This window comes from Platalea leucorodia (assembly GCF_965183815.1).
Source record: "Platalea leucorodia genome assembly, contig: HAP1_HAP1_SCAFFOLD_726, whole genome shotgun sequence".
Classification (NCBI taxonomy): Eukaryota; Metazoa; Chordata; class Aves; order Pelecaniformes; family Threskiornithidae; genus Platalea; species Platalea leucorodia.
In genome coordinates, this window is record NW_028120925.1 from 3,083 (window position 1) to 13,068 (window position 9,986).

The 9,986-nt window shown below is 71.7% G+C and overlaps 1 long non-coding RNA gene across 1 annotated transcript; it reads left to right on the top strand.

The window, feature by feature from the left end:
- Positions 1–492: 492 nt before the first annotated feature.
- LOC309604384 lies at positions 493–9,712 on the top strand. The gene is made up of 4 exons (XR_014230883.1): positions 493–563; positions 7,947–8,038; positions 8,677–8,806; positions 9,392–9,712. It is a non-coding gene; the product is annotated as an uncharacterized lncRNA (long non-coding RNA).
- The last annotated feature ends 274 nt before the right edge of the window (positions 9,713–9,986 follow it).

Below are 9,986 nucleotides of genomic sequence, written 5' to 3' on the forward strand. Positions count from 1 at the left end.
TGTACTGGGAGCTAGGGGTGCCGGTACTGGTCATACTGGGGGTACTGGGAGTGTGAGTGACAGGTACTGGGAATGGAAGTGGCATGTGATGGCCATACTGGGAGCTGGGAGTGCCAATACTGGACATACTGGGAGTACTGGGGATGGAAGTGACTGACAATGGCTGTACTGGGAGCTGGGACTGGCAGGTCTTGGTCATACTGGGAATACTGGGAGTGTGTGTGACAGGTACTGGGAGCACTGGGAATGGAAGTGGTGGGTAATGGCCGTACTGGGAGCTGGGAAGGGCAGGCGCTGGTCATACTGGGGATACTGGGAGCATGAGTGATAGCTGACGGCCGTACTGGGAGCACCAATACTGGCCACACTGGGGGCACTGGGAGCAGCACCCCCAGTTCATACTGGGCTCCTGCTTTACTGGTCCCAGTATGGGACTGAGAGGGGAGGGAGGGGGTCCCCAGTGCCTCCCAGTGCCTCCCAGTAACCGCGTGTGTCCCCCCGCAGATCCAGGCCATGGCTGGCGCGTAGCCCCTCCCCCGCACCGGCGCCGGACCCGCTGACACGTGAGTGCCCCGCCCCCTCGCGCCCCACCCCCTCCCGCCCCCTCCCGCCCGTGCACGCGTGTCGGGGCGCACACGCGTGGAACAACAGGCGCTGCAGCGCCCGCGCGGGCTCCCGGCGCCCCCGTCCCCGCGTCGGGGTGTGCACGCGTGGTACGAGGCGCGCGTCAGGGTGTGCACGCGTGGAACGAGGCGCGCGGGTGGAGTTGTGCGCGCGCGTCAGGGTGTGCACGCGTGTAAACAGGCGCTACACCGCGCACGCGGGGGTACTTGCGCCCGTGTGCCCATGTCAGGGTGTGCACGCGTGTAAACAGGCGCTACACCGCGCACGCGGGGGTACTTGCGCCCGTGTGCCCGTGTCAGGGTGTGCACGCGTGTAAACAGGCGCTACACCGCGCACGCGGGGGTACTTGCGCCCGTGTGCCCGTGTCAGGGTGTGCACGCGTGTAAACAGGCGCTACACCGCGCACGCGGGGGTACTTGCGCCCGTGTGCCCGTGTCAGGGTGTGCACGCGTGTAAACAGGCGCTACACCGCGCACGCGGGGGTACTTGCGCCCGTGTGCCCGTGTCAGGGTGTGCACGCGTGTAAACAGGCGCTACACCGCGCACGCGGGGGTACTTGCGCCCGTGTGCCCATGTCAGGGTGTGCACGCGTGTAAACAGGCGCTACACCGCGCACGCGGGGGTACTTGCGCCCGTGTGCCCATGTCAGGGTGTGCACGCGTGTAAACAGGCGCTACACCGCGCACGCGGGGGTACTTGCGCCTGTGTGCCCATGTCAGGGTGTGCACGCGCGTGTTACAACACGCAGGGGTGTACTTGTGCGCACGTGTCCGGCTGTACACACGTGCAAACAGGCGTTAGAACACGCGTACGGGTGTACTTGCGCCCGTGTGCCCATGTCAGGGTGTACACGCGTGTTACAACCGGCATTACACCACGCACACGGGGGTACTTGTACCCACGTTAGGCTGTACACGTGTGCTACAACAGGCACGCGGGGGTGCTTGTGCCCAGGTGCGCGGTGCACACGCGTGTAAACAGGCGTTGTGCACGTGTGGGTGCCGGTGTTACACATGGCTGACGGCGTTACAGACGCGGTACACGCGTGTTACACACGCAAGGGCGTCGCACACGCGTGCTACACCCGCATGACACCGTGACACGTGTGTTACGTAGGGCTGTTGCGCCCGCGTTACCCAGGGCGCCGTTCTACCCGCGGCGTTACACCCGTAAGCGCGTTACACGCGTGTCACAGGCGGGACAGCGTTACGTGTCACACACGTGTCGCCGGCACGGGACAGCGTCACGCCCGCGTTACACGCAGAGGGCCCGGTTACACGCGTGTGCTACACCCCTGTGACGGTGTTGCACGCGTGTTACACACAGAGGATGATGTTACACACGTGTTACACACGTGTTACACCTGTACGATAGCGTCCCGCTCATGTTACACCCCTCTGACAGCGTTACACACGTGTCACACACGTGTGCTACACCTGTATGACAGCGTCACACCCGCGTCACACGCAGAGGACACGGTCACACGCGTGTCACAGCTGTCTGACAGTGTCACACGCGTGTCACACGCAGAGGACACGGTCACACGCGTGTCACACCCGTATGATAGCATTACACTCGCGTCACACCCTGAGGACATGGTCACGTGTGTGTCACACGCGTGTCACAGCCGCCTGACAGCGTCACACGCGTGTCACACGCAGAGGACAGGGTCACACGCGTGTCACACCGCTCTGACAGCGTCACACGCGTGTCACACGCCGAGGACAGGGTCACACGCGTGTCACACCGCTCTGACAGCGTCACACGCGTGTCACACGCAGAGGACAGGGTCACACGCGTGTCACACCGCTCTGACAGCGTCACACGCGTGTCACACGCAGAGGACAGGGTCACACGCGTGTCACAGCCGCCTGACAGCGTCACACGCGTGTCACACGCCGAGGACAGCGTCACACGCGTGTCACACGCAGAGGACAGGGTCACACGCGTGTCACAGCCACCTGACAGCGTCACACGCGTGTCACACGCAGAGGACAGGGTCACACGCGTGTCACGACCGCCGGACAGCGTCACACGCGTGTCACACGCAGAGGACAGGGTCACACGCGTGTCACACGCAGAGGACAGGGTCACACGCGTGTCACACCGCTCTGACAGCGTCACACGCGTGTCACACGCCGAGGACAGCGTCACACGCGTGTCCCAGCCGCCTGACAGCGTCACACGCGTGTCACACGCCGAGGACAGGGTCACACGCGTGTCACACCGCTCTGACAGCGTCACACGCGTGTCACACGCCGAGGACAGGGTCACACGCGTGTCACACCGCTCTGACAGCGTCACACGCGTGTCACACGCAGAGGACAGGGTCACACGCGTGTCACACCGCTCTGACAGCGTCACACGCGTGTCACACGCAGAGGACAGGGTCACACGCGTGTCACAGCCGCCTGACAGCGTCACACGCGTGTCACACGCAGAGGACAGGGTCACACGCGTGTCACAGCCGCCTGACAGCGTCACACGCGTGTCACACCGCTCTGACAGCGTCACACGCGTGTCACACGCCGTGGACAGGGTCACACGCGTGTCACACCGCTCTGACAGCGTCACACGCGTGTCACACGCCGAGGACCCGTCACACGCGTGTCCCAGCCGCCGCCGCGCCGCAGCCGTTCCCCCACGCGGTGCCCGTGCGCCGCCCCCGCCCTCTGCCCGCCCCCCCCCCCGCGTCACCCTGACGGCGTCACCCGCCCCTCCCCCCCCGGGGGTGGCTCCTCCGCGTCACCGGAACCAATGAGTCAACGGCCTGGCCCGACCCACGGCTGCCCCACGGCTGCCCCACGGCCTGACCCACAGCCGCCCCACAGCCGCCCCACAGCCGCCCCACGGCTGCCCCACGGCTGCCCCACGGCTGCCCCACACCTGCCCCACGGCCTGACCCACAGCCGCCCCACGGCTGCCCCACGGCTGCCCCACACCTGCCCCACGGCCGCCCCACAGCCGCCCCACAGCTGCCCCACGGCTGCCCCACGGCCTGACCCACGGCTGCCCCACGGCTGCCCCATGGCCTGACCCACGGCTGCCCCACGGCCGCCCCACGGCTGCCCCACAGCCACCTCATGGCCACCCCACAGCCGCCTCATGGCCGCCCCATGGCCGCCCCATGGCCTGACCCACGGCTGCCCCATGGCCTGCCCCACTGCCTGCCCCATGGCTGCCCCACACTCACCCCACGGCTGCCCCACGGCTGCCCGGTGAGCACAGGCACTGCCCCACAGTGGCACCCCCTGCCCCACGGCCACCCCATAGCAGCACCCCCCGCCCCACGGCCGCCCCACGGCCACCCCACAGCAGCACCCACTGCCCCACGGCTGCCCCATGGCAGCACCCCCAGCCCCACGGCCGCCCCACGGCAGCACCCCCCGCCCCACGGCCGCCCCACGGCTGCCCCACGGCAGCACCCCCCGCCCCACGGCCGCCCCACAGCAGCACCCCCAGCCCCACGGCCGCCCCACGGCCGCCCCACGGCAGCACCCCCCGCCCCACGGCCGCCCCACGGCCGCCCCACAGCAGCACCCCCAGCCCCACGGCCGCCCCACGGCCGCCCCACGGCAGCACCCCCCGCCCCACGGCCGCCCCACGGCAGCACCCCCCGCCCCACGGCCGCCCCACGGCCGCCCCACGGCAGCACCCCCCGCCCCACGGCCGCCCCACGGCAGCACCCCTCGCCCCACGGCCGCCCCACGGCCGCCCCACGGCAGCACCCCCCGCCCCACGGCCGCCCCACAGCAGCACCCCCAGCCCCACGGCCGCCCCACGGCCGCCCCACGGCCGCCCCACGCTCCCCGTGCCTCAGTTTCCCCCCGCGGGGGCCTGTGCCACGCGCGGGGGGGGGGTCACGCGGGACCCCACGCGTGTTGGGTCGCCCGTCCCGCGTCACCCCGGGGGTCCCCGTGTCCCCCTGTCCCCGTGTCCCCCTGTCCCCCTGTCACCCCCTGTCCCCCCCATGTCCCCATGTCCCCCCATGTCCCCATGTCCCCGTGTGTCCCCGTGTCCCCCATGTCCCCACGCGTGTCTGTGTCCCCCCGTGTCCCCGTGTCCCCGTGCCTCCCGTGCGTGTCCATGTCCCCGTGTCCCCACACGTGTCCGTGTCCCCATGTCCCCCCGTGTCCCCACGTGTCCCCGTGGGCCCTCCCTGTGTCCCCGTGTCCCCGTGTCCCCCCGTGTCCCCCCGTGTCCCCGTGTCCTTGCGTGTCCCTGCATGTCCTATGTCCCCGTGTGTCCCCGTGTCCCCACGTCCCTGCGTGTCCCCACATGTCCCCATGTCCCCACGCCCCCCCGTGTCCCCGTGCCTCCCGTGCGTGTCCATGTCCCTCTGTCCCCGTGTCCCCGTGTCCCCACGTGTCCGTGTCCCCGTGTGCCCTCCCCGTGTCCCCGTGTCACCCTGTGCCCCCCCGTGTCCCCACGTTTGTCTGTGCCCCCCGTGTCCCCACGTGTCCCCACGTGTCCCCACGTCTCCACGCCTGTCCCATGTCCCCCCGTGTCCCCATGTGTCCCCACACGCCCTCCCTGTGTCCCCGTGTCCCCATGTCCCCCTGTCCCCGTGTCCCCTCGTGTCCCCATGTCCCCACGCCTGTCCCATGTCCCCCCGTGTCCCCACGTGTCCCCACACGCCCTCCCTGTGTCCCCGTGTCCCCATGTCCCCCTGTCCCCGTGTCCCCCCGTGTCCCCACGCCTGTCTGTGCCCCCCGTGTCCCCACGTCCCCACGCCTGTCCCATGTCCCCCCGTGTCCCCACGTGTCCCCACGTCCCTGTGTGTCCCCACGTGTCCCCATGTCCCCGTGTCCCCGCGTGCCCTCCATCTGCCCGTGGCCTTATGTGTCCCCCCGTGTCCCCCCGTGTCCCCCCGTGTCCCCCCCGTGTCCCCCGCCCCCCCCCCGCCGCGTCCCCACCCCGGGATTCCCCCCCGCCCCGCCACCGCGCGACGTCACGGGCGTCCGGCTGACGTCACCGTCACCTCGCCGGGAAGGAAAGGGGGGGGAGGGGGGGGGGACACACACGGAACCCACGCGGGGCCGCCGCGGCGGTGACTCACCCCGTGTCACCCGGCCGCCACGCGGTGACGGGGACACCGGCAGAGCCGGCCCGGGCGGCAGCCACGGCGCACGCGGCCCGACGCGGCCGAGGGTAAGGGCCCCGCGGCGACGCGCCAGGCCGGGGGTCACGGGGCGGGGGTCACGGGGCGGGGGTCGTGGGGCGGGGGTCACGGGGCGGGGGTCACGGGGCGGGGGTCGTGGGGCGGGGGTCGTGGGGCGGGGGTCACGGGGCGGGGGTCGTGGGGCGGGGGTCGTGGGGCGGGGGTCACGGGGCGGGGGTCACGGGGCGGGGGTCGTGGGGCGGGGGTCACGGGGCGGGGGTCACGGGGCGGGGGTTGTGGGGCGGGGGTCACGCGGGAGGGGGTCGTGGGGCGGGGGGGTCGCGTGTGCGACGGCGCTGGTGCGTGGCCCTGGGTCACGCGTGTGCGGCTGTGGGGCACAGTGCGGCTGTGGGGCACACGTGTGCAGTTGTGGGTCACGCGTGTGCGGCTGTGGGGCACGCGTGTGCGGCTGTGGGTCACGCGTGTGCGGCTGTGGGGCGCGTAGAGCGGTTGTAGGGTCGCGCGTGTGCGGTTGTAGGGTCGCGCGTGTGCGGTTGTGGGGCACACAGTGCGGCTGTAGGGTCACGCGTGTGCGGTTGTGGGGCACAGTGCGGCTGTGGGTCACGCGTGTGCGGCTGTGGGTCACGCGTGTGCGGCTGTAGGTCACGCGTGTGCGGTTGTGGGTCACGCGTGTGCGGCTGTGGGGCACAGTGTAGTTGTGGGTCACGCGTGTGCGGCTGTGGGTCACGCGTGTGCGGCTGTGGGGCACAGTGTAGTTGTGGGTCACGCGTGTGCGGCTGTGGGTCACGCGTGTGCGGCTGTGGGGCACAGTGCAGTTGTGGGGCACGCGTGTGCGGCTGTGGGTCGCGCGCCGGCGGCTGTGGGTCACGCGTGTGCGGCTGTGGGGCACAGTGCGGTTGTGGGTCACGCGTGTGCGGCTGTGGGTCACGCGTGTGCGGCTGTGGGTCGCGCCTGCGCCACGGCGTCGGGGGCCGCGGTGCCGCGTCCGGGCGGTTCTGCGCGGCCGTGGGTCGCGCCCGTCACCGTCGCACGCGCGGCGGGGTGGCGCGTGTAACCCTCGCGGGGGCGGGGCCGGGGCGACACGCGTGTGATGATGTCACGCGAGGGGTTGGCGCAACGCCGTGACCCGGGGTGGGGGTGGGGGGTGGCCGGGTGTGATGTCACACGCGCGTGGCGCGCGTCACGGTGACGTGGGTCGGGTGTTGTTTCCCTGCGGCGGGGCGGGGGTGTGGGGCGGCCGTGGGGCGGCCGTGGGGCGGCCATGATGACGCCCCCCCTTCCCGTCAGCCGGCGCCTTCCCGCTCGCCGTGGGCGCCGGGGGGTTTCCCTCGGCCGCCCCCGCCCCACGGCCGCCCCACGGCTGCCCCACGGCTGCCCCACGGCCGCCCCACGGCCGCCTGTGTCCCCCCCCCCCCCCCCACGTCATGGGGTGGCCCCGAAATTCCCCCGTGGGGGCGGCCGCGACCCACACGCCCCTGCCCCATAGCGGGGCCTCCTGCCCCACAGCTGCCCCCCAAGTGCCTCCTGCCCCCCAAGTGATCCCCAACTGCCCCCCCCGGGGCCTCCTGCCCCACATCTGCCCCCCAACTGCCCCCCCAGGGCTTCCTGCCCCCCAACTATCCCCCATCTCCCCCCCCAAGTGCCTCCTGCCCCCCATCTGCCCCCCAACTGCCCCACATCTGCCCCCCCCGGGGCCTCCTGCCCCCCAACTGATCCCCAGCTGCCCCCCCCCAGGGCCTCCTGCCCCCCACCTGCCCCCCACCTGCCCCCCACCTGCCCCCCAACTGCCCCTCTGGGGCCTCCTGCCCCCCAAGTGCCCCCCAAGTGCCCCCCTCTGTCCCCCCACCTGCCCCCCCCGGGGCCTCCTGCCCCCCAACTATCCCCCATCTGCCCCATATCTGCCCCCCAAGTGCCTCCTGCCCCCCAAGTGCCCCATCTGCCCCCCAACTGCCCCCCCGGCGCCTCCTGCCCCACACCTGCCCCCTAACTGCCCCCCAAGTGCCCCCCAAGTGCCCCCCCAGTGCCTCCTGCCCCCCAAGTGCCCCCCAAGTGCCCCCCAAGTGCCCCCCAAGTGCCCCCTCTGCCCCCCAGCGGTTCCCCCACCCCCACCCCTGCCCCAAAGGGGGCGGGGCCCCGCCTCCCCCCCTCCTCATTGGCCAGCACCGGCCTGAGCCCCTCCTTCCCATTGGTCCCCCGGCAGGCCGAGCTAGAAGACGGATGGGAAAGATGATTGGCTGCCAGGCGAGGGGCGCCCTGTGATTGGCCGGATTCCTGGAGAGCGTCACCGGATAGGTGAGGGGGCGGGGCCTCGGCGAGGGGGGGCGGGGCCTGGGCGGGGGGCGGGGCCGAGCCGCGGGGGGGGCGGGGTCTCTGTCCTGCCCCCCTCCCCCGCCCCGCCCACGTGGTGCACGTCATTCGGATGCCCCGCCCACTTCCGCCCCACATCGTTCCTGCTTCCCCTCCCCTCCCCCCCCGCTGCCCCTCCCCCCCCGCCCCATAACTGCCCTATGGCTGCCCCACAGCTGCCCCATAACTGCCCTTCTGTGCCCCACAGCTGCCCCATAACTGCCCCTCTGCCCCATAGCTGCCCCATAACTGCCCCCTGTGCCCCATAGCCGCCCCATAACTGCCCCTCTGCCCCATAGCTGCCCCATAACTGCCCCCTGTGCCCCATAGCTGCCCCCCAGTGCCCCATAACTGCCCCATAACTGCCCCCTGTGCCCCATAACCGCCCCCTGCCCCATAGCTGCCCCATAACTGCCTCATAACTGCCCTATGATTGCCCCACTGCCCCATAGCCGCCCCATAGCTGCCCCATAACCGCCCCATGGCTGCCCCATGGCTGCCCCAGTGCCCCATAGCTGCCCCATAGCCGCCCCATAGCTGCCCCATAGCTGCCCCCTAACCACTCCTCCGTGCCCCTCCCCCAGGTGTATGCGGCAGTGAGGGAGGGGCCGCCCCAGCCCAGCAGCCGCCCCCTCCCCCCCCCCGGGGCTGCCCCTCCCCCGCCCCCCGCGGGGGGGGCCCGGGGGGACCCAGGCCTCGGGCGCCCCAGGAGGGGTGAGTGGGGGAGGGGCGAGGGGGGGAGGGGCGGGGGGGCTGGGGGGGGCTCGGGGGCTGGTTCGGGGGCTGGGTGGCATCTATGGGGCAGGCGGGGGGTATCTATGGGGCAGGGGGGTATCTATGGGGTGGGTGGGGGTATCTATGGGGCAGGGGGTATCTATGGGGTGGTGGGTATCTATGGGGCAGGGGATATCTATGGGGCAGAGGAGTATCTATGGGGCAGGCAGGGTGTATCTATGGGGCGCGGGGTGCCCATGGGGCAGGGGGTGTCTCTGAGGCAGGGGTTATCTATGGGGCGGGGGGTATCTGTGGGGCAGGGGGTGTCTGTGGGGCGGGGGGTATCTATGGGGCAGGGGGTGTCTGTGGGGCAGGGGGTTATCTATGGGGCGGGGGGTATCTATGGGGCAGGGGGTGTCTGTGGGGCAGGGGGTTATCTATGGGGCGGGGGGTATCTATGGGGCAGGGGGTGTCTGTGGGGCGGGGGGTATCTGTGGGGCGGGGGGTATCTATGGGGCAGGGGGTGTCTGTGGGGCGGGGGGTATCTGTGGGGCAGGGCCGTGGGGCTGACGTGCCGTGGGGCAGGCTGGATGCATCGCGCCGTGGAGCCGCTGGGGGGCCGGGCCGGACGGGACCCCTTCGCCGTGGGGAGCCTGGGCTGCGGCGGGGCCTGGGCCGCCTGCCCCCCCCGCCCCTGGCTGCCCGCCACCAGGTACCTGCCCCACACCCTGCCCCACACCCTGCCCCACACCCTGCCCCACGGGACCCACACTGCCCCACACCCTGCCCCACACCGCTCCATGGGACCCACACTGCCCCACGGAACCCACACCCTGCCCCATGGGACCCCCACCCTGCCCCACACTGCCCCACACCGTGCCCCACGCTGCCCCACGGGACCCACACTGCCCCATGGGACCCACACTGCCCCACACCGTGCCCCACGCTGCCCCATGGGACCCACACTGCCCCATGGGACCCACACCCTGCCCCATGGGACCCCCACCCTGCCCCACACTGCCCCACACCGTGCCCCACGCTGCCCCATGGGACCCACACTGCCCCATGGGACCCCCACCCTGCCCCACACTGCCCCACACCGTGCCCCACGCTGCCCCATGGGACCCACAGTGCCCCATGGGACCCACACTGCCCCATACCCTGCCCCACACTGCCCCAC